At 34.0% G+C, this 25,671-nt stretch overlaps 1 protein-coding gene across 5 annotated transcripts in view; it reads left to right on the top strand.

Moving 5' to 3' along the window:
* Nucleotides 1–25,671, top strand: part of LOC145674494 (uncharacterized) — a 277,738-nt gene that overhangs the window by 111,010 nt on the left and 141,057 nt on the right. The gene's annotated exons all lie outside the window — the stretch shown is intronic.

Below are 25,671 nucleotides of genomic sequence, written 5' to 3'. Positions count from 1 at the left end.
GCACTACGTAGAAAATTTATGGTATTTCATGTAGAAGTGGTAATAGAACACAGAAGAAACTCAGATCAGGGGGTTCTCATGTATACTATTACCATCGTTCAAAATACCGTGTAGACGCATGCATAAAAATTGGTGCATACAACACAAAGCAACTTGTGCTTGGTGCTCTCCTCCCAAAGGGCGAGTCAGGACAAGCAAGAGTGCAGCAGGGAAACACGAGTGTTAGCGAGAGGTGCATTCGTAGGGAGCAGACGCGTCAGCAGCGGTCTGGATAAACATAAACGAGGAGAGTTGGAAAACTCTTTCTATGGCATAAAATGGACTAAATTAGATTAGCTTAAATGTTCTTATTTTTTGTAGTTTAACCTTTAACTAGTGTGGTGTTATATGTTACACAATTGGTGTGGTACGGGTCAAAATGACCCAAACATTTTTTAAGCTAAACATACTAAATATAAAAGACGAATAATATGAAAACATTTTATAATGTTTATTCGCACCTTTCGCGCCATTTTTGTGTATTTATTAGATAGCAAATTACAATACAAATTTTAGGAAAATATACTAACCCGTACCCCAATGAAAAATATACATGCAAAGTCTTACTCGTTACAGCGATCTGACCCGTAACACTCTAGTTAAGGGTTAAGTGCATTTCAACACTTACAACAAACTTTTCGCCAGTGTAGTAGACTACGGCTATCACACAATTTCAACAACTGACGCGCGTTATTTTTGTATGACTCGATAAAACTCAAACATGATGTTACAATATTAATTAACAACCTATGCTCAATCTATACGATAATACTACTTTCTTCAATTCGGGTTAAGTGCTGTATCGCCGAACCAATTTTAGGAAATTACCAGGTGAATTGAAAATGTTATTTTTCATTTTGAGGAAGAGTAAGTGAATGTCAGGTGAGGAGAGTAGTTAAGTCAAGAAAATGTTTGTTTTTGATGTGGTTAGCGGCACTGTATATGGAGTCGGAGGGACAGGTACATTTATAATTTACTAGTGGGAAAGCAGTGCGGAAATGGAGCGTAAATGTCAAAATTGTAACGGTAATAGTTAAGAACAGCTACTTCTCATCTCCCGTGCACGAGGATACATCTTACTGTTGCACTACCTAAACACGCTAAGTACAAGGGCAAGATCTTAGTCTATTACCTACTTTTTAACATCCTAGATAGTCAATGAATAATGCCTGAAAGTATGGCGTTTCTGGTCCTTCCCTAAATGGGAAGTACGGCTCCTTAACTATAACCATTATTATTAATGATGATAATATTCACTTTTTGTGATCCAAGTTCTTCCCTAAGACATTCTGCATTCTTATTTTGTTGGCACATGCCCAAATAATTCCATAAAGAATAATAATAAGCATGCAAACTGATGTGATACCTTACCAGTATAATAAAGCTCCCAGACGAACGTCATGAACTCTACTGTGCAAAAAGACTTGACTAGTACAGAAAACAGTAGCCAATCTGTGGTAGCTGTCTGCTAAAAAGAACGAATCATGTCTAACCGATTCAAGGCAGAAGCGCAGCAGAGATGCCCGCGCGGGAGTTCGTCCGTAGGAAGCAGCGCGTCAGTGACGGAGGATATGTCCACAGATTATGATAGTGGAAAAAGCTAAATCGCACAAAATCAGCGGACTTGTAAATGTTAGAGTATTTGTTATGCTTTACAATTTTATACAGAATACACCTTTCCTATGTTCTGCAGAAAAAAACTCCGCGTCAAAGTCAAATGATAAAGACATTCCAGGCCTGAACCTCATCTATGTGTCAAATTTGATCGAGATCTGTCGGATGGTTCAAGAGTTAAGTCACGAACATAATGACTTTTTATATTTATATATATCATTTTTATTTATAGGTTACTACCATCAATTAATCGCTTCGCTGGGTTACATTAAAAAATAAAAGTAATATGTTCCGTTAGTCAGTCACTTTTTCCTATTACTAAAGCACTCTCTGATATTGGTCAATTTCGACCATATTTATATTTCTCTTCCCTCTTCCTCCTCCCCTACTTGCGTTGCTGATTTTGGGTTTAAACAGGATTGGAAATGTCAGTGTTCATTATCTCGACCTCGAAAACTAATAATATCGGTCATTTTCAATATCTATATCTATCTATATATCCCTCCCCATGTTGCGGGACACTGTTCATCCCCATGTTGCGGATTGGAACTGTCACTGTTCATCTCAACAACCCGGAAAACAACGGGATTCAACTATGGATTCAACACTGATATTAGTCATTTGAGATTTTTATCTATCTCCCCGTCCTCCAAATAGCGTGGTTGAATTTGGATTTAAACGGCATCAGAAATGTGACTGTACATCTCAGTGGCCCCGAAAACTATGGATTCGGCACTATATGCGAGCAAAAGTGGTAAAAGATATTAAGAAGTGCCTTTTTGCAACATATCCAGCGTCCCAAGAGTAGGTTCCATTTTCTCCGTTGAAGCTTTGTAACGTGCCTTGGAGGGCGCCGTTCTGGGCCACTGGTAAAAAGTACCAGGGTCAAACATATATTTTCCTTCTTAAGAAATATACTGGTAAGATATTAAATTTGTAAAGCATTAATCTTTGGATCTAAAATTAGCATTTAATTACCATATATTAATATCGTTCTAACGAACTTCCCGATTCGTATTATTTGTAGGTTATGTATAGTAGGTTCTATTAATGGAGAATCAGATTTTTCTCTTTTATAGAAAAATTTATAACAACTATCAAAAAATTTAACAATGGTTCACATTTAATATGATTACAATATGGAAAATATGATTACTAATATGAAATATCTTTGAATCTAATATCCTATTTTGCAACACAGCATGTGTACAAAATCTAATACTGCTAGCTAAGTTGTTTATAGAAATTATTAACCACAGAAATCTAATTTCTTGCAGAATTCCTCTTGAAATTATATATAATTTATAACAATCAAATATATCTCACAAATAGAATTAATATGAGAAAAGTATAACACTCACCATTTTCCAAACACACTGAATACCCATTTAATACCCCCTGGAGGACTATTTCACAGTTTCGCCTCTAAATTTCAGCAGATAATTAGACACCAAATAAATAAGTGATAATATAATATATCACTAGAATAACTTCGAGAGAACATTAACACTTTTAAGATATTCTCAAATTTAGAACACTTTAACTATTGAACAATAACTGTTTTCCGATTAGATTAAATATATACAATATAGAACCAGTATAAATTCGACGTTGCCCAGTTCTACATTTCGTTCCGAATGGCCGCTTAGGTAACCTGCAGCTCATTCGAAGCTCAGTATTTTCAAAGTTATTCACTAGAGGCGCTACATAAGCCGAGTGTTCGGAAAGTTTGCATAACCTCTAGGTTAACGTTATGCTTAACTATTATTTCTCTCTTTTTTTTTTTCATAATTAAAGTGTGATAAAGCTATCACACGTAACACCGTCCCCCAAATACCATGGTTGAATTTGGATTTAAACGGCATCAGAAATGTGACTGTACATCTCAGTGGCCCCGCAAACTATGGATTCGACACTATATGCGAGCAAAAGTGGTAAAAGATATTAAGAAGTGCCTTTTTGCAACATATCCAGCGTCCCAAGAGTAGGTTCCATTTTCTCCGTTGAAGCTTTGTTCAAACCGGTTAAAATTAGCCAATTCTACTTTCAACGTTTATTCCCATAGTACGAAAACGGTAACAGTGAGAAGCGGTTTCTTAATAATCGATTCAATGTCTTAATGCAACGTAACATGACTATTGACAACACTCTATCAAAACAGAAACTGTTTCAAATTTGCTATTAGTTCCGGTTTTAATATTTGTTTCGGTAATAGTATACATGAGAACCCCCTGATCTGCGCTTCTTCTGTGTTCTATTACCACTTCTACATGAAATACCATACATTTTCTACGTAGTGCAATAGTAAGAATTATCCATATGCACAAGACATGCGATATGCGTTAAATTCCCCCCCCCCCCCACACACACATAGTCATAGATAAAGTACAAGGGTACTACAGATGCAGATATAAAGTACAGGTACGTTCTTTATTATTTTCGTATCAGTCGATAAGTAAATAAAAGTCGCTTTGTTACCCCCTTTGTAAGTTCGTACATACTCAATGAATAATCCCTAAAAGTATGAGCGTCCTGCTCCTTCGGGAACTGATGCAGCTTCATGTATACTATATCCTTTGTTTCTATAGAGCAAACTAGAAAGAGATATCGAGATACGGTTTTTTGCAATCGATTAGCTGGCCAAGCATATTTTCCATTAACCCTCTGTTCGAATCAAAAGTGGTTCAAATTAAACAACTCCAATTTCAAAATTTATCACATGGAACACAAATGTTAATAGGTAGCCACAAACATTTTTTTTTTTTTCAATCGATTAAGTGTCTAAAGGGAGTACATTATCATAACTCACAATCTACGAAAACCAGATTTACTTCTACGGCCGCCTTCAGTGCTGATTTCTAATGTTAAAACGGTAACAGATATCGAGATTGAGGTTTCTTACAATCGATTCAGCTTCAGAAGAACAGATTCCGTCTTTTCCGTTAACCCTCTGTTCAAACCGGAAGTGGTTCAAAGTAGCTATCTCCGGTTTCAAAATGTATCACCATGAAACAGAAATGGTATTGGATAGCGACAAATGATTTTTACGGTTGATACAACGTATCAATCATACAAACATTATCAGAACCCGTAACAATGTATCGAAACCTTAAGTGGTTGAATTTACGTGTACTTTTGGTTTTACATTTTCGGAAAGCAAAAACTGTGAAAATATATCGAGAAGTTTTGCAATCTATTTTGCTTTCCAAGGATAGGTTCTATCTTCTTTTGTGACGCTGTGTTCAAACGGAAGTGGTTCAAATTAACGATTTTTGGTTTCAACCTTTAGCGCCATAGAAAAAAAATCAGTAAGGCATAGCAAGAAATACCTTTCTTTATATGTTTTCTTTTTTCTTCTTTTTTTATGGATTCAGCTACCCTGCAACAGGTTCTATGATCCTGTTAGTGTATTGCAACAAGTAGTTATAGATGTACTGTTTAAAATTAGAGTATTGAATTTGCGTGGTTTGGAACTCTTACGTTTCACACTGATTAGATACTCATACTCAGACAGATACTAATTTACTATTATTATTATTACAGTTTTTTCAAGTTTACACCATGTAACCGGTCGGGGTTCGATTCTCGTACGTCCTTGTTCGGGAACCCATTTTTGTAACCGGTCGGGGTTCGATTCTTTTATATTCCTGTTCGGTACGCTACATTACCACGTTGGGATTCAAACCAAAACTGTGAACTTAGTGATCAGTTTCTTCAATAGAGCGCGAACATACGGAAATCACCATGTGAATGACTGTATAATATTCCGGTACGATTTTTATTCAGTTATACACATTGAAGCACAAACATTACAAATTTAGCATGCACATAGCTTAAAACTAACCATATAAATAGATAGGAACACTTTCATTAAATAAAATCAATTTAGTTTAACATGTATATGTTCGGGCTGTCGTAATGACGTTTGTTTTAATGCCCTCTTTACTGTTCACAAATACTCACAAATACTTCAAAAGATTACAAATTGTTCTTCATAACATTAATTTTTGATTCAAACCTGTATTATATTGATCGCTTTTTAAGTTTTAGCCCATAATACTATTCACTAACGCGGTACGCACACAGACGATAACGGTATCGACGCGAAATTCGCACTGTTTGTTATTAGTTTCACATTCAATTAAGTTTAGTGATCATAAACAATCCAGTATTGATCCAGCTTGTTATAATACTCTCTTTACTTTTATATGTCTGTAGCACTCTTTGACATTTTCTCGTCCGTCTTTTGCGTGTGTTGTTTAGACTGACTATACGAGCAGGATTTGTTCGACTTTATTCTTCCGCTACTGCGATACTGCCACATCATATCTTATTTACACGTGATATAACTAATTTATTAATTAAATGTATTTCTTCAGCTTTAATGAATTAATATTGAAGTGAAAGGTAAATAAATTTTATATTTTGAGGATTATAGTCCGATGATTGGCGATATTCAGGGGGACTATGTTTTATAAATCATTCTAGTCCTCCTCAAGTTTACTCACTGTTTCTTGCCGCATATTTGAGCCATATTTGGGTGCGATTTTGCATCGGAAGTTGCACTCACACTAATACAAATTCACACAAGTTCAACCACAGATTACTCGAAATAGAATATCTTGCAGTTCACCAGAAGACGTCCTTTTTCCTTACTGGTTTGCGATCTAAAAAGTTTTTTTTTTGTATATAATAAGCTTCCACAGTTATAACCACTCGAAATAATTGTTAAACAAGAATTTTAGGAATGATCCAAAGAAATGGATGAAAAGATTGCGATCTTCGCCAATAGTCAAAGTTTTTGGATCAGGGGCAAAGAAATTTTGAACGGCCCCTAAATCGACTTTTCGTATTTTCTACGGGAAGCACATTATACTGAGTTAACTGATAGTTTGGGTTTGTCTACATTGTATGTAGTTCTGCAGATATAAGGCGTACAAAAAAAAAAAAAAAAAAAAAAAAAGAAAAAATGATTGAATGAAATACATTGGATCTTCCATCAAGGACCATAAAATTTTTCAACAGATCCTAAATCGAGCTTCCGTATTTTCTACGGAATATGCACGTCATACTGAATTAATTGATAGTTTTGGTTTGGGGACACTATATGTAGTTCTCCAGGTATAAGGAGTACAAGAAAATGTTTGTTTGAAATACGTGAGATCTTGTGATCCAAAAATTTAAATTGTTTCACTTATGAATTTCCTTATGCTTCTACAAAGTATTTGTAATGAGAGATATGACATTACCCCACTTAGCAGAACCAAAAGTTAAGGAGGTATCATAAGTGCTCGGTAATTGCAGGAAGCAAGATAATTGCTGTACATAATTTTATGTACATACATCCACCCTGTTAGGATGAGTGTCTGTGAATATTTCTTCGTATATGTGATGGAAACTTTCATCACAAGAGTAACGCTACGGATTAAAGTTTCAGTAAAGATGTTTAATTTCTTCCTTCGTGCAAGACTGTGTATTAGGTAAGCGTTCTGTAATTTCGTAATAAAATATACTTGATTTTATATTATTCACTGTTCTAGTTGATTAAGTGAAAAATATATCATCGGTGTCATGTTTTGTGCGTCTTGTTTCTCCATTTATTACTAGATAGTCCGTATGGGTAATTACATAGCATGGAAAATTTTAGTTTTTTGTAACCAGAAAAGGTCAGCAAATTTATTGTTGTAAGTTTTGTCACCACTCTATGAACGGCATATGAAAATAATCTTACATCTACCTAGGTTTTAGAAAAGTAGACGCTATAATTTATTTCACTCATATAGTAAACCTAGACAATCTGAAAATACAAAACCATTCTTTAAAAGAACAAGCTGTATCAATAAGAGGTTAATTTCAAATAGAATAATTACAAAAGAAAAAAATCGTAGATCGTACCTAACAGGATCTTTACATCCTTCAAGATTTTAAGATAAGGAATATGAAACGACACTCTCCCTCGTTAGAAGCCAAATCGTCAGCAAAAAGGCCTTCAATTTTGAAACAGGCATCAAATAGAATAACTAGAAAGAATATCTTCTCGAGTTCTTAACGAGATTATAATATCCCTCTACATTTTAGAAATCTATAGTCCACGTTTATATTTTACAGGATATATAGAGACATTGCACTAATATCATAGAAAAAAGACGATCTCAAACACAACCCTCCAGCGTCGAGTCGCCAACGAGCAGAAGCGTCGTCAATGGCGCCTTCAATTTCAAAATATTCATGGCTGATACTTGAAGTGATCGTTTCATTCTACAAGATTTCTATAAACTGTCCCTATTATTTATTTCACTCGTATAATAATAAAGGGTACGGACCACCGAACTAAAATTTCTTATGTGCTGCAGTTATTAATAAAACATTTTCTTGTGATATGCGACAGAAGTATAAGGCATTCTCTGAAAGCTTCACCCGAAGAATACTTATTCCCAAAAAGTAAACTACCTCTTGTAGATTTTTCCGCTTGAAGTTATTTATGTCATACGTTAGGGTTATTAATGAAATGTTTGTTCATAAGGTAAAATTAAAATCGTACGGGTAGTATTTTACAAAATAGTCAAAAGAAGAAAGAAACAAACCACAAAAGTAAACTATCCCTTGTGGATAATACGCTGGGGAGTTGAAAAGTTCATGGCCTCACTAGGAAGGAAGCAATTATTTTCTGTTTGTGTACATTAGCTCCGTAGCTACTGTCCGGTTTAAAACTCGTGACATTTAAGACGTGCCCTCTTTTTTACAATACCCAATGCAAGTTACGCGAGGTTGTGTAATACTCGATTCTTGGGAGAAATATCATTTGGACTAAAAAAAAAAAAAAAAAAAAAAAAACTCTTTCTTAATAGAATGTTGGGGTACATTTAGGAAACAAGAAAATTGTTTTTAAATAATTAGGAGGAGGGGAAACATGATTCTACGTACCATTGCCCGAAATCATCTGAGTTGTTTTGGAAAAATAGTCTGAAAGAAACACTTCTTCAAGAATAAAGTACCCCTCATAAACCTTTTCAGGATAAATATGTTATACCATATTGTCGGGTTAATAATGAGATACTTATTTATGAAATATGAATAAAATTGCCTGAGTCTATCAGAGTTGTTGAATTTTACCCTTAAACTATACTGCCTATATATATATATATATATATATATATATATATATATATATATATAGGGGCAGGAGGAAAATTAAAAAAACATTGCAGAAGCGCATAGAAACATTCCACCTTATGCAGAGTCGTTTTGACATATGATTAGTGTCATACTAAAGGCCTGACTACTGCAGGAAACATATGTTAGTCGAACTCTCTGGTATGTCACTAATCATACGTCAAAACGACTCTGCGTAAGGCCCCTTAAGTTTAAAATCTGGTTGAGATACGTTGAACGATACGTCAGGAAGAACAGACGGACAGATGCCGAAAAATCACTTTCTCGATTTCCATGGGTCGTGAAGCGTGTAAATGAGTTGAATTCGATGTTTTATCGCTCACCATCCATTCTTCACTCCTATCGTCGCTAGAAAGTAAACATTGTATTGTCTGAATGGATACTCAGGTGCATTATAAGGATAGGAGGGTTAATAACAAGTTCAATTCTGGAACATTTTTGGATCAAAAGATCCAATATAGTTCAATCAAAAATTCTCCTGTACCCCTTATATCTGGAGAACTATATATAGTGTAGCCAAACCCCAACTATCACTTAACTCGGTATGGTGTGCTTATTCCGTAGACAATACGAAAGCTCGATTTAGAGTCCGTTCAAAAATTCTGTGGCCCTTAATCCAAAAATTATTTTCCAAGATCGCAATCTTTTGATCCATTTTCTTCTCTAGAATTCTTGTTCAAAATATTCGTCACTTGGGCATATATTTTACAAAACTAATGCTTTAGAATTCATTTCACTCATAATAAAAGCTTCATAAACATATTAAATTCGCCTACGTGATTGATACATACGCAGTGCCAATGACAGATTCAATTTCGGGATAAGTTTTAAATGCAGTGAGTAGAGAAATATTTGTGGCTCGGCCATAAAAGTAGTCTCCCAACCGTTTCTATATTTGACAAGTAAGTTTATTAATTTATTTTGCTCATATGACATTCATTTTTAAGTGGGTGAATGGCCATTCTTGAACAATACACATATCAATTATTTATTTGAATTTATAATGTGGCTTGTACTGAAAACTATTAAAAATTATCCTTCAAAGCAGAACAACAAGCGATGGGGTGACAATGTCGCAGAAAGAAAATGCGTTCAGTAGAAAAGATTGGCGAACTTCTAGATGAAAATTACTGCTTTAGAATGATTGTCGGCTCTGTAAATAAAAATTAGGTTGCAGAAAGATTTTCTTCGTAAATATAAAACACGATTTAGAACAATTAAACGTTAGATAGTCATAATATTCCGATAAACTTGAGAGGCTCAAAAAGCAAGAGTAAGCGATACGTATAGTCGCCAATACGAGCCCTAGAGTCGCCAGTGCTATAGTACATGCAGCCGAGTCAAGACCTTAGCAAACAGTCGTCCGGTGGTGGGATACTTGCTGAACCATTGCGCATTGCTTGGGAGCGCAGCTGTCATGGTTATAACGTATATACTTAGAAAATGGCTACCTCAAGAAAGACGATTTGTGAAAGTTGGTCTTACGACTAACCATGCTGCAGCCAGTGATTTTTTTTTTGTGTGTGTGTGTGTGTGCGAGGAGATTGGCACAACTGATATGTTGGCTTACATCCAAATAAATGGACCATCTGCTGGTTGCAAGGGAAACAAGGAAATATTGAAAATGGCGTAATGTCAGGAGTGTAGTAATCAATCCACAGTAATTTCAAGCCTATTTCTGAAGACAGTGCCTAAAGAGGTGACATTCAAAGTTGCAAGAAGGATTCAAGGAGACTTAAATGACTCATCCCCATGTTTTAAGATGTAAAAGAATAAGTAAATACCTCTAATTCTTTTTGAGTAAAAATATATGGGGATTTCTTCTTTGGTTGCTTATTCAGTTATTACAGCCCTGTAAGCTCCATGTATATTTCTTTATAAATAAGAATGCAATGAGTAAAAAAGAAAAAGTTAAAAAAAATAGAATTATAAAATCGTTTGTTTTTATGCATTTGAAAATTTTGTTATAATTTTACTATGCTATTACTAAGATGCTTGGAGAAACTTTTTGAATTTTTTGTAAGTCGTCATAGAGAGCTGAGAAACATTCTGCTTTGAGGGAATTATCAACATTAAGAATGATATATATATCATTCTTAATGTTGATAATTTCCTCAAAGCAGAATGTTTCTCAGCTCTCTCTCTATATTTTTTTTTCACTTAAGGACTATTCAGTAATAATGAGGCAAATACGTGTTGTAACATGTGTTAAGTGAATATTTCAAGCATAAATAACGCCTTCTCTTTGGTAAATGCGTAGCAGTTAATAATTAATATTTTGGGACTGTTTCTCCATTGTCAGTGTTGATAGCTGGAACATGAATGAACACTTCATTCGAAAAACACACGATTACATCAAATATGGGAGATGTAGCTCAGAGGTAAATTAGTAGAATGAAACATGAACAGAAATTCATTTTTAACAAAGTGTGGCAGATGACGATAGCTGTTAAAGGAATTTGAAAATACTCTAAGACACCCGTTGTCACTGAACAGTTTCAAAGGAATTACTGTACCTTCGTCCGTATCAGCAAGTCCATCCTCGTTGTGGTAGTCGTAGATGTTGATCGTGTGGAAATCTTGATCACAGTTCCCCATGTCCCTCGAAAAAAAAAATAGGTTTTATTGAAGGAAGACACGTATCGAACTTATTGTGCCTTTTCATTTTCATATAAGGAAAATCATTTAAACTCGGACCCTTCTCTAGATAACATGTTCGTGACGTGAAAGTAAAAGGTAACGAGAACGAGTCATAGCAGGGAAAATTTCATTTTCTTTTCTGGGAAATTTAAAAAGGTCAGCGAATTTATTCTTTTAAGTTTTGTCACCACCCTATGGACAGCATATGAAAGTAATCTTACATATATATAGATTTTAGAAATCTGTAGGCTATAAATTATTTCACTCATATAGATTTGCTGGTGTGTCAACCTCGAGTTCCATACGGGGTCTCTCTCTGAGGAAATCTAAGTCGGAAAGCCAAAATTCAGCAAATAGAAATGGCATTGACGAATTTCAACTCAAAGATAATAATCACAGACGTGATAATATTACAAATTCTTAATATTGATGAAATCGCTGTTCCAAACTTGAAGAGCGCAAGATGGCCGGACGTTGTTTTATAAAAGAGTTTAATATGCTTGTAATTTCGTGAAGTACAGTTTAATGTCACGACGAAGGCTGGAGACGTTGTGTGACGCAAGTAGAAAAATAACAAGTTGCAAAAGGGAAAGAAATGAAAATCAAATTAAATCTTTAAGTTTTACGTCCCACGATTACGCCGGGTAGGCTAAGGGAGACGGTGATGATAAGAAATGAATGAAACGCTAGAATGAAGAAAGTGGAAGGAAACGGGAGAACCCCGAGAACATCCAGGCAAACGGTGTTTGTCCACCACAAAGCTCACTTGGCGCGAGCTGGTATCGAAGCAAGAACCCCATGCAGAAGGGAAAGAGTAACAAGTAAGGTTGAAGAAACATTGTTGTGGTTAATAGGAATCTGCTATTGAACTAATTTCTATAAATCAAAGGTATACATAAATACATATACAAGGCGTCTTATAAAACATATCGTAGATGCAAGTGATGAAAATTCAGAAATCCTTTGGAATTGAACCAAGAACCACAAGATATGTAGTGTCGTTACAGTATATTATTATGAATTTTAAACAAGAATTTTAGGAATGATCCAGAAAATGGATCAAAACATTCCGATCTTGGCCAGAAATTTTAGAAATGATCCAAAAACCGCATCAAAAGATTGCGATCATGCCCAATAATTAGCTTTTGGATCAGGTGCCACAAAATTTTTGAACGGCCCCTAAATCGAGTTTTCGTATTTTTTGAATCATTTACGAAATAAGCACATCAATTATATGTAGATCTCCAGATATGGGGCCTACAAGAAAAATTTTGCCTGAAATATATTGGATCTTCTGATCCAAAAATAATAAAATTCAAGGAATATGCACTTCTGAACACTGATATCACACGTTACATTGGTGGTACCATATTTAGCATTCATAGCAGTGAAAGTCCTATAATGCTTATACCAATTGGATTACATTTTTATACCCGAAAGTACCAGGAAAGCATGGAGATTTTCTTAGAAAGAAAAAGCAGAAATTTTCAGCATTGAGAAATTTTGATATCAGGGTTGAAAAAAATCACGATTTGTTTTTCTGAAAAGTATTTTATATATATATATATATATATTTATATATAAAAGCCGATTTTTAAAAATTTAAATCACTTGTATTTGATTTTATTGGAACGGAATGCAACGTAATTTATATTCCTATTTGAACTGGAGTCCGCAGTGGCTCAGTGGTAGATGGTTCACCTCTGGTGCATGGGGTCCTTGGTTCGATTACAGCTCGCGCCAGGTCAGCTCTGAGTTGGACAAACACCGTATGCATGGGCTTTCTCGAGATTCTCCTGTTTCCTCTCACTTTCTTCATTCCACTATTTTCTTCATTTCTCATTATTACTGTCTCCTTTAGCCTAGCCGGCATAATCGTGGGACGAAAAACTTAAAGATTTCATTCGTTTTCTTTCCTATTTTTAACTGATGAACTACGAGGGTTTCAGGTTTCTTATATTGTGTGATACTAGAATGACATGGAATCGAGGGTTTCCTGAAATTTCTTGAGTTTTTCCAGAGTGTTTCTCAGACCTGACAGTTACTTAGTTGCAGCTCATTATTGTTCTCCGCTTATATTAGAGTGACCAGTTACAGTTATCCTCAGAATTCATTTTACAATAATTGGACGAAAGAAAGATAATTGTGGCATTCTTAGAAAATATTTGTTTTTAAACATCTTAGTCAATCAAGAATAAAAGTAAAATATGCTACCATTTTGCAAACTGCAAAAATTTTGCATTGCGATGCACAACAAGCTGTATATATCTGTTAATGAAAATCAGTATCTATTGCTTTAAAATTGTACAATTGCATATCAGATAAATTGTGTATGAATGTAAATACAGGATGATTCAAAAAAATAGATGAAGATTAATAATTTCACGAAAACATTTTTTTTAAAAAGTATTTCTCTCATTAAATAGTAAAACTAATACCACTTTAGAATACATACAGTACAATTTTAGAAAACTATGGCCACTCACCACCAGTTTCTATTTGGTACCAAATTCATTACCATCTTCTTAGGTATTTGATCAACACCAATATCGTCTCTATGACTTACCGTTCCCGAGATATTGGCCAAAAAAGTTCCGATTTCGGGAGGTTTAAGGAGCCATATCTCGACAAGAATCCTTAAATCTTCCGAAATCGGAATTTTTTGGCCAATATCTCGGGAACGGTAAGTCATAGAGAGATTATATTGGTGTTAATCAATTTGGTACCAAATAGTAACCAGTTAGCCAGTAGCCATCTGTTTCTAAAATTGTACTGTATGTGTTCTAAAATGGCATTAGTTTTACTATTAAATGAGATAAATACTTTGAATAAAGAATGTTTTCATGAAATTATTTAATTTTCAAAATTTCCTGTTTTTCTGAATCACCCTGCAAGTTGCGTGCATTCAATGTGAGAGAACAATAATAGCATTATATGTATGATCTTTTAGTAGTAAAGTAACTCTAATCAAGAATATCTTTTTCTTTTCAAATATATTTTTCATTTTTCTTTCCATTGCAGTATTAAAGCTTGCAGAAGTGTCCGTTCTTAGCATGAAAATAATAAGTTTGTAGCAAATATACAGAAGAAAGGTATATTCCAACCCTCTTTTCCACCCTTTTAGGATCATTTTTTACATTTCTTAAATATGTATATTGGGCTCTACTTTCCACTGCGATTTGCCGATTAATCTATCTATTCTTTCTTTTCTGTTTTAGAAAACCTCAGCAGGTTGAGATAAGGCCTATATTTTTTAGCATGGCATCTAAATATTTAAGGCAAGCCCTATTTTTGGAACAAAAGTTCCAATATATATCAACTAAAAATTTTATTGAAGGCCTTATATCTGGAGAAATACATATAGTGTAGCCAAACCCAAACTATCACTTAAATTAGTATGATGTACTTATTCCGTAGAAAATACGAAAACTTGATTTAGACGCCATTCAAAACTTTTGTGGCCCCTTATCCAAGATCCAATATATTTCAACAAAAATGTTTTGTGTGCTTTATATCTGGAGAACTAATTACATAGTGTAGCCAAACGCAAAACTAACAATTAACTCAGTGTGATGTGCTTATTCCGTAGAAAATACGAAAAGTCGATTTAGGGGCCGTTCAAAAATTTGGTGGCTTCTAATTTAAAAAAAAAAACTAATTATTGGCCAAGAGCGCAATCTTTTGATTCATTTTTTTTTTTTTAGATCATTTCTAAAATTCTTGTTAATGTGTTCATTGCGTTTTTGTTTGTTTCTTATTTTATCCATTTTACAAAGTATATGAAGACACAATACCTGAAAAGATGCAGAAAGCTGAGAAGAGAAAACCAAAATAATTGGAAGGAGAATAAAAACAGTTTTTCTGGTTTCTCGCCCTCACGTTTGAAAGTACTTATTTTATTTAGTACGTCTCCTGTGCAAAGATTTGTTTTCTTTTATGGTTGCCACCACCACCAAAAGGATATAATTCTTTCTTTAGAAATAGTTGGTAGATTATGTTTTTGTGTGTTAGATATTTGGTAAGACTAAACAAATCCTTGAATGTCCGTCTTATGAGATTCCATAGAAACCGGCGCTAATGTTAACTTCAATAGGCTTTATACCAATTGTTCTGTGTAGTTTATTATTATACTCATTAAACAATTCTTGTAATATATCTATCCATTTAGAATTTCCTTGAGTACTAAATTTTTTCTTCATGTTTTGTTCTGCTCTGTTGAAACGTCTTACGATATGTTGTTTTACGAGTACACATGCTCAAAATGGAGAGCTCAAGATTAAAAATTTGGCAAAATATCATCTCTCTATGACTTACGGTTCCTGAGACATGGCTCCTTAAATGTCCCGAAATCGGAAGTTTTTGGCCAAAATTTCGGGAACGGTAAGAGTGACGCGAAAAATTCCATCACTTCTTTTAGATAGTTCTTGTTTTTTCGAGTGGAGGACTCAAAATTGAAAAATCCGCAAATAGCAGGCGCACATAAATTAGTGAACAAGGTAATATATAATAAGAAAAAATATTTTTGCATGAATCATGTATTTACGAATATTATCTGCATTATCTTTCGTCATCCAATACTCTATGTTTGAGGCATTACATGAAAATAACATGTTATAGTTCTCTGCACTTTACAGATATCAGTACTTCCTACGTTTCCAGTATGTCGCTTTAATTTTTGGGTTAATTGCAGTCCAAAAGTGTCCTTTTTGAGACAATATGCAACCTGCGGGCAAAAAATACTACACTTATCTTCTGGTTGGTTAGCGATTCCAACGGAACAGTAGCATCATACCAAACGGCGGGAAACTATCAATCACTTTTGGGTCCAAAACAACTTGGGTGGGAGTGGGATGCAAGTAAAGGACATGAGAGTGTTGTTAAACGGAGACGCTTCGCCCGGGTTGCTGAGTAGACAGTTGAGGCGGCGAAATGTCACAATGCTTCCTTCGAGACACATGTATGAATTACTAAAAGTGTATTTTTACTACACTTTTCAATTTGTTTCTATAGAAAGTGTCCGTAATACGGAGGTAAATAATACCTAGAAAAGACTGTCCGTGTTCGTACTAGAGAGTGTCCGTTTTAGAGAAGTTCGCCAATATATTTTTTTCCTATTACAGTGTTTGGGGATTACAAAATATGTCCGTTACGGGAGGTGTGTCCGCTTTATAGAGGTGTCCGTTAGTAGAGGTTTCACTGTATTAACCTTTTTGTGTTCCTACTAGGTGAAATAAATTTCGTTATATTGGATACCTTAACCAGTGTCCATTTTCAAGTACCAGAGGGGCTTAAAATTATTTCATGACAATTTGTTTCATAGATGTTATTTGATGGTTGTAGAAGACCACGCCAAGAGAAGTTTCAAGTAGATATTAGTATTTTCAGATGCCAAGAAGATAAAAATAACAATTTTAGAATTGGTCAATAATCACAGCCACACACAAAGAAATAAAAGTAATGTGCACTACTCCCCAGGGTATGGGTTCGATGTATTTTGTTACACAGAATCCAAATTTCGAAACCACAGGACAATTGATCGTGCCGATTTTCTTTTATGGGCAAAAAACTTGTGTCCTCCCTATCCACAATCACCAGTTTCTCGTCCATAAAACGAAATTGACACTGTCAGTCGTCCTGCAGTTTCGAAATTTGGACTCGGCGTAACAAAATATATCGAATCCATACCCTGGGGAGTAGTGCACAGAACTTTTTTATTTATTTATTTTTTGTGTGGCTGTGTATTGTCTTAAGTCCACTTTTCACACTAACATTATTTAATTTGGAAACGTGCAACAGTGTCAAGCCCACCAACATAAATTACTTTCTTCACGTTACTTTGTACATAAATAAAAAGTATTCCGCTGTGTTGAAGCTAAGAGCATGTGAAGTTCTTTGTGCATAATATGGTTTCAGCTCCTGTCCTTGAAAATAGATACTCACCTTAGTATCTGAAATATCGGAATTTATTTCAGCTGTTAGAAATACGAAAATGTTAGTTACTACTATTTTTATTTTCAAAATGTATTTCATATTTTTCATTAATCAATATTATGAAGTTCTATCTGAAAACAGGAGTGTCACTTTCTGGGGAATTTTGGGAGACGAACATTTAAAGATTTACTTAGTTTTGCTAAATATCAAATACACAAAAACACAATTTTTCAAAAGTGGACGTTGCAGGTACAATACCGCGGATAGAAAATGTTTTTCAGTGTGTATTTTTTATATGCTCAAAAATCTCAAAATATAATGCTACATGAACTGACCCACTGACATATAATCGGAGGTGCTTTCGTTTGACGTGGAAAGTTGAAATTTGTTATGCTTATACCTTACAAGAGAAACCAATAAGAAAATAGTTAAAATATTATTTTTAAATTTTCAGAAAGTATAAATGGGACATGGCAAAGATTCCTTATGTTATTTGAATGCGTGCCTTCCTGTTTCGTCAAATGTCTTTGGCTAATCGCACACCTGGGCAAGCATCCATGTTCGGCGAATCAGGAATTCGTGTTTGGCCGAAAACTAGTGAAAGGGAATTTATATTCAGAAAAGTATTTTTCCCAGCAAAGTCTAAACATTTTTATAGCTTGATTTTTGCAGTATTGCCTATTTTCATGGAAGGTTAGGCTGATTATGGAAAAAAAAAACACTCCACTTAGTGTTAAGCGCAGAAAATACTTTTTTCTTTTCCATTTTTTTTTAATTAGAGGTAATATCTTTTGGTTAATTGTTAATAACGATTTAATTCAGTAAATATATGTAAAAAGATCTTTCTCCCAACACCTAAAGGGTAACTAAGATGTAAATTCAAATATAAGGATTATTTATAGAAAAGTGAAAGGGTAGTTACTGCTAGATACACCTGAGAGATGTAAACAAATGCTTGTTTGAGATTGGCCAATGAAAAATATAAACAGGTCCTTCTCTGATTGGTTGAACGCCTGTCTACGATACTTAAACGGAACTTCTACAAATACTTATATCTTTGTTTTATATAAGTGTGTTTTCTTAACAGTTTTCCGATAAGTATTTGTCAATGGGTACTTAGAGTTGAAATATAATATTCTTGTTTGTTCTTAGTAACACACTGAAGTATTTGTAATTAAGGGTAATGGAATTACCCAAAGAGCAACTTGCCAGTGGAGCCACAGTTGTCTATTGCTATCTTTTTTGTGAGATCTTGATCGAAATGTTCACAAAGTTCATATTAGTTAAAGTTATGTAGAATCTTAATTGAATTCCTTATAATGCATAAATGGTAAAACAATAATAATAATACTGTAAAAGAAAATAAATAAAACATTGAAACTGGAATGAAATCCTCTGAAAGATTTGCAAAACCTACAATAAAATAACTTCTGCATTCATGGAAAAATCGAAACACAAATAGTAATGCAAAGCCCAAATGATATCTCCGTTTCTACTCCATACAAATTGTATTACCTTTCACATCCCGACTAGCAATATTATTTGACAGTTTCAGATATTTGGAAACAAACTGTAAATTAAAAATTACATTTGAAAAGCACTCACTTTTAAACGAAATTATCAACAAGAAATAAACTACGTGTAACTTGTTTTTCTCTCACCTCAAACTTAATACCTAAAGTATATAACTATTTAAAATATAAACTTACATACTTTCTTAAATTTATTATCTTGTGAGGTTTTGCTTCAGTTGAATATTAAGAAAAGCGATTTCAAAAAATTTTTCGAGTTCGTTCATCTTAGCCTTGTTCTTTTTCTTTGCGATTTAGATAGATCCAAGGAGTTCAACTTTAGACTCGGCCTCATGATTTTCAAGGATGACTACGAATAAAAAATTATTTGGCACAAAAATCACGACGGGGAGCTACACGTCGCGCGAAAACCATACAACGAAAATAGACTCTTACGTGATCCAAACTTTGCAGTATGAAACAGATTAACGGAAAGTGCCAAATTAAGTTGGCATCTAAGACGATTTTTATGGAATGTTATGCAGACCGTTGAGAGGTATGTTGAGTCAGTGTGCGGACTGTGCAAAATATTCTGCCAGGACTGCCTATCACGCGGCTTTAGACCCGTCCTCCAGAAAGATGTTGCTATCACGTTAGGACTGCTCTATATCAAATTTCATAAAAGAACTTTTCTTAAACCGTTCTTGTAATTACACACCAAATCATTTGAAAAATGTACTGTGGATACATATAAACAGTCACATCAATCAAATAATCAGGTGCGGGGTCGAAATGAAACCTCGTTTGCTACACAAGTCAGTAGACCATGTCATATAAATTGAAAGAAAAAGTTCCATAGCTATGCACACACTACACGTATACGTAAATAAAACTGATTTTTAAAATAACAAAGTGAAACTTAAAAAGGTGCGGCTTCCAAAAGGGAACCTTATCCGTTAAGTAGACAAGAAACTGTGTTATATAAACCGAAAGAAAATAAGTTCTACAACTATGAACACGTTGTATGTGAATAAAAATGATCTTTAACACTAGAAGGACCAAGCCGTAATTTTGACGGCATTACTTAAAACAATTTTCTACATCTCATATATTTATTTGAGTTACGCAACCAAACTTTAGGACTTTTATTATTTTAAGGAGAGGTTTGATATAGCATATAAACATTGTGTGTCTATTTTAAATAAATACCTATTTTTGTTGTATACCCGTAGAAGGACCAGACCGTCAATTTGACTGCCTGAATAAAAAATCTACATTTTGTTTTTGATGTGGACACTTTTATAGGTTGTACGCTAAATGGTAGTACCTCTCTTGGAAATAATACATTTTGAAATATTTTACATTATTTTTCCAATGAGTTTGCTATTTTATATGATTCATTTCTGCTTTCCATTGCTGTAAAGTAAAGTATATGACACTTCATTGAATGATGTTCTTCTTCAATAATGTTCGTATCTCTTTGGTAATACTGTTCTCTGTACAAATAAAGGTTTTTTTTGAAGGTACATACGAATAATTACAAAAACAACATGACACCTGGTAAAATGTCACGTGATTTCTGAGATTTGAGTGAAAAGGAATTTCGCTTGGAAGAACAACAGTGATATTACTTTGATGAAGGAAGCAGTAGTAGCGAGAATGCAGTGTTTGAAGCTGCTTCTTCGGATAAAAGGAAGAAAACAGATACAGAAGCTTCCAGAAGTAATCGATGAAATATCTTTATAGCAGCTGATAGGACATGCTGGATAAAAGTTTACAGACAGAACAGTGGCGTACTGCCTCACACGACGTAATTCGCGAGAAACCTGTTTATATATATATGAGTTTAGATTCTCTTTGGCTGCTGTGAATTCCAGAACCCGTTTCATTTCTAGCAATATTGATATTTCGTGTAGCTTCAGATATACTTGTAAAGGAACTATAGAACGAAATCTTCCAAGTATTTTACAGAAAAATTATGGGAAGAACAAGATTTCTTGAAATAATGAAGTATCTTCGATTTGATGAAAAGTGCCCTAGCAATTCAAGGCTGAAAGACGACAAGTGTGTTTCATCATCTGTGTGGAACTTACTGATAAAGAATTGTATCTGGCAGTATAAAATCCAAGAAAGTGTTTGTGTGGATGAACAGTTATTCCCTACGAAGATGAGATGCAAATTCAAATAATATATGCATGACAAATTTGGATTAAAATTTGGCTGCTTGCAGATGTAAAGTCAAGGTATGTACTAAATTGCATTCTCTACGTGGAAAAGGACCAAGAACGACGTCGGGACTTACAGTTATGCGAATATATTGTTCTGAAGACGATGGATCCTTTTCTCAACAGAGGACTGAACGTTAGTTGCGATAACTTTTCTTACAAGTTAAAAATTAACCGGATCTTTGAAAAAGAAACAGACGACTTTGATTTGTAGTATGCGTCCAAATAGAAGAGCACTTCCCAAAATGTGCTTGAATCAGAAAGAAAAAGAATATGTTCACTACAAACGTATATGAAGATAAATCAGGAAATCTACTCACATTACACAAGGTTTCCGTACACAGTACCCAGTACACAAGGTAAGCGCGAGAAAAGTGTTGCTGTCTTGAGTTCAGTGCATACAAGTTGAAATAAAAATAATTGTTTTGGTGTATTATACACAAGGTTTGCTGTAAAGAAAAGTAGCCCAGCCAATGTCTTCATGGTAGGTAGGGTGATCACTTGACTGGTTAAAAAAAAAAAAAAAAAAAAAAAAAAAAAAAAAAAAAACATCCGTAGAATATGCGTATTATTCCTTTATTTTAAATTTTCATGCCATTGTCCTGAGAGAGAACGTATGATATTAATATATTGGCGGGGTTTAGTGGCTCACCCTGTATTATATCACGAGAACAACTTACATGAAACATAAGCTAGTCGACTAAACACAGTAAATTAAAGTTAAAATAACAGAAAGATATTTAACTCTTGCAATTAAATAGCCGTCAAAATGACGGCTCGGTACTTCTAGGGAGGTAAAAATTTTGGTCCTTCTAGTGTTAAATTAACAAATACAATCAAAGAATATAAAGAGGACTGTAAGAACCAAAAGAAAGCCCATGTGCACGATGCTTGTTCATCAAAAAGTTCACTTGGCGGGTGCTGGAATCAAACCTACGCGTCAGAGATTGCATTCTACCACTGAGCCACCGTGTTCCATATAAAACGGGTAACTATGTTGCTTGCTACATAAAGTATCCTATCATACTTCTAATGGAAGTCAAAATCAAATGTTACCATACAAACATTTTCAAAAACCGATACGACCACATTGAACATATTGCGTTTATAGAATAAATTTGGGTTCATTACATTTACTATAATAAATACAATGTTCAGCAAACTGTATTCTTAATTTTGAAAGAAATCTTTAGCAGGGATGTATGTTATTCATGGCCATATATAGAACCTTGATGTTTAGAATTGGAAACTTGAAATAGCTTGCAACCGTCAGGTTAACTGTAAATTTTCGAAAATGTTATTAAAATCACATTGTTACTCTTAGATACATTTTGACTACATGAATTGCAATAATAATGTACATTTTATTTGAGTTGTTTAACAAAATTTGTGATATATATATGTGCACATGCGTTAAATTCATTCTGTATACTATAAATACTTTTAAACAGCATTTGCAGTAGAGGCATAAATTGGCTACTATTCTTTCTTCGTGAATATATACTTACGTAATGTTTAATTTCAACACGTCTTCCAAGTAAGATAATGTCCACCTCTCATTCAAAAATTTGTAATTGCCGATACAAGCACGATTAGTATGTACAGTTAAAAAACTCAGTAGCCAAACGCCGAGAGATGATTTTTTATAGGAAATAAATAAAAAAAAAGAAGTCATAACAAATATGGTCCGAAATACCCCTCTTTCTACAGTTATAAAATCCAGAAAATGAGAAAAGTCACATGTGAAAATTTCTTAGCTCGAGAACTATACGACCTATTACAAAGGGTTGAAGGAATTACACAGGAACAAGAATGCGTTCTATCTAAATATCCATCTTTTACTAAATGAATTGTATAAAGGAGGTTATTATTGGGAAAACTTCTTTGAAAATAGAATATTTTGTGTGGGATTTCATAACTCCTAAAAATAATAATCACTTTCTCATGATAGATGCGATGTAAGTAATTTTCGATTACTAACACAGAAATGAAACGATTTTTAAATGGCATCTATGTGAATACTGCAAATAATGTTCCTTTAGTAGTTAAAAATGTATCCCTTACCGGTTCAATTCCCGGTAGGGTTAGTCGGTCGAAAAGATGTAACTGCTTGTTCAGGCCAGCCAACCTGAGTGAGGTTTTTACTGGCTTCTCATTCACACCAGGTAAATAATACCTAACATGTCGGATAGTACCTAACATACAGATCTCAGGTCGCTTCCTTCCCTCTCCATTCCTTTCTTTCATCCCCCTTTCCAGAATAGTGTGCTCACAGACGGACGTCATCCCTCATAAGTGACGGGTTTAAGGCCGTAGATACCGTAATATCTATACGTCTGTATAAATAAATAAATAAAATGTACAATCCAGAAATTTCTTGAGGATAAGGAAGTAAAAAAAAAAAATAAATAAATAAAAAACAACTTCTCAAATAAATGTTTCTATTTGAAAGTTAATAAGAGGTTAGAATCACGAAGTAACATACGTAATTTAGAAGTTTCTTGGAAAGGAAAAAATATTCTGTACTTAACATCTAAGTGGAGTGTAACGCTCGATGACGGTACGCAGAGCTTTCCATGAAAATTGTCAACCTTGCACAAATTAATCATAAGAAAATAAAGACATAGATGGGAAAAATCCCTTTCTGTACGTGAATTCCCTTTTAACTAGTTTTCAGCCTAACATGATTTGGCGAAACATTGATTCATGTTTCGCCGAACATGGCCGACTGCCTACGTGTGCAATAATTCCGTAACTTAGGACATTCGGCGAAACAGACAGGAGCCATTTAAATAGACTTTTTTAAAAAAAAATATTAAATCTTATGTTTTAGGAATTGAAATTAGAATAAAAACTTGAAATTTGGTAAGCTTGTAGGTTTTTGATAGCGTTATCTAAGTAAACTACCAAAAATAAAAATCTCCAATTCTAGTGGGGATTTATAGGGAATGACACTTCTTCCCCATGTTGTTTAAATGGGACACCTTCTTCACGCCATAATTACTAGCCACTTAATAATGAAATTTGACATTGTAGCCTCCCGGAATTAACCCACACAAAAAATGCCAATAGTGAATATTCTCAGTTTTCAGGGTGTCTAAATGAAGAAGAAAACTTTGCCGTTAATCAAATGAAGATTATTTTTTAATGAAAAGTTTAAAAGATGACGTACTTAAATTGGAATAAATTAAAAACTTGGCAAACTCATAGATTTTTGAAATGAAAAGTGTTTCTTAATCCCCTTAAGGATTTCTACAAATTTTGTTTTCTTTAAAAATGGCGGCTGTTTGAATTTTAAAACATCCGACACTTCCTTACTATTAATAGTTGAACGTTATCTGTTCTACAGGCTTCCTAAGTTATACAGTAAAATGTTAAATGTACCGGTAGATCTATTTAATTCTGAAGCTGCATATATAACTGCACTATGACGTCATTTTGGTGGATAAATTCTAGTTCAGTATCGTCATTCATTTTTGTTAATACTTAAAATATTGTTTTGTAAGTATTGCATTTGTTACTATCCCATAGATTAGTTAGATATTCGAGCGTAAACTGGCGTTTAGTTCTGTCTCAAATTATGTTCATAAGTAAATAAACATTAGATATTTTTTAAAACACGAGTTTTTTTCTTTAACACCATATGATTATGCCCTTTAGGGTAAAGAAGACAGACGATTAATGAAAGTAATAATTGTGAAATTAATTTCTTTGTGCTTTCCTACCGGGAATCGAACCTTGGACCACGTTCACATTAGATACGAACAGAAAGATTTATGATTTGTTTTAATATATACTTATATCTTCATATTCTATGTTATTTAGCTGTGATGTATTTATAATTTTCTTACATCCATACATGATACATGAATGTTCTTTGCAATAAGTCTTTACTTAAACTTTTGGTAGACAGATTCGAGCCCATGTAAAGGTTGAAAAGAACCCCAGTATTTCCGAAAAGGCAGTGACGCTAACCATCAAACCACGAAAGTATGATTTCGGAAGTGCACCGTCTGTGTATCTTACTTTCCTTGATGATCCGGTCGCCTACAAGCTTGAGTCATCACGTACTATTCAGTATGCCAGGTTTCGACTTCTATCTATCGATCTATTATATAAAGATATTTCCTTTTGTGTTTTTTATCATTGTATTCTATATACGAACTACACGTTTACTTGGCGACAACGTGCATAAAGTCTTTTGATCTTTTAAGAATAAGCATGTTACTCTATGGCAGAATAGATGAAAAATAAATTTCCCTGTAAGCAGATCCGAGAGACCTAGGAGTCTAAGTTCAATTTTTTGGATTTAGTTTCTGCAAAGCAGTCTAGAGTTTTGTGAACAGACGTGTACAATATATTCTTAATGACAGCTCTGTTCCAGCAACTTTAATTGCGTTGGTAAACTTGTTTGTTTGTGGGATTTGTGAAGAAACTGAGCTGCTCTCAAACAGTTTGTTTTCACTACCGACTACTTATTTAGAGTTTAATTTATAATATTTCTTTGATTTTTTTTTTTTTTTTTTTTTAAAGGAACC

The sequence above is a fragment of the Thermobia domestica genome, chromosome 17, assembly GCF_964235325.1.
Source record: "Thermobia domestica chromosome 17, izTheDome1.hap1.1, whole genome shotgun sequence".
NCBI lineage: Eukaryota > Metazoa > Arthropoda > Insecta > Zygentoma > Lepismatidae > Thermobia > Thermobia domestica.
The sequence above is the reverse complement of the archived record's forward strand: the minus strand, read 5'-3'. Positions and strand labels throughout refer to the sequence as shown.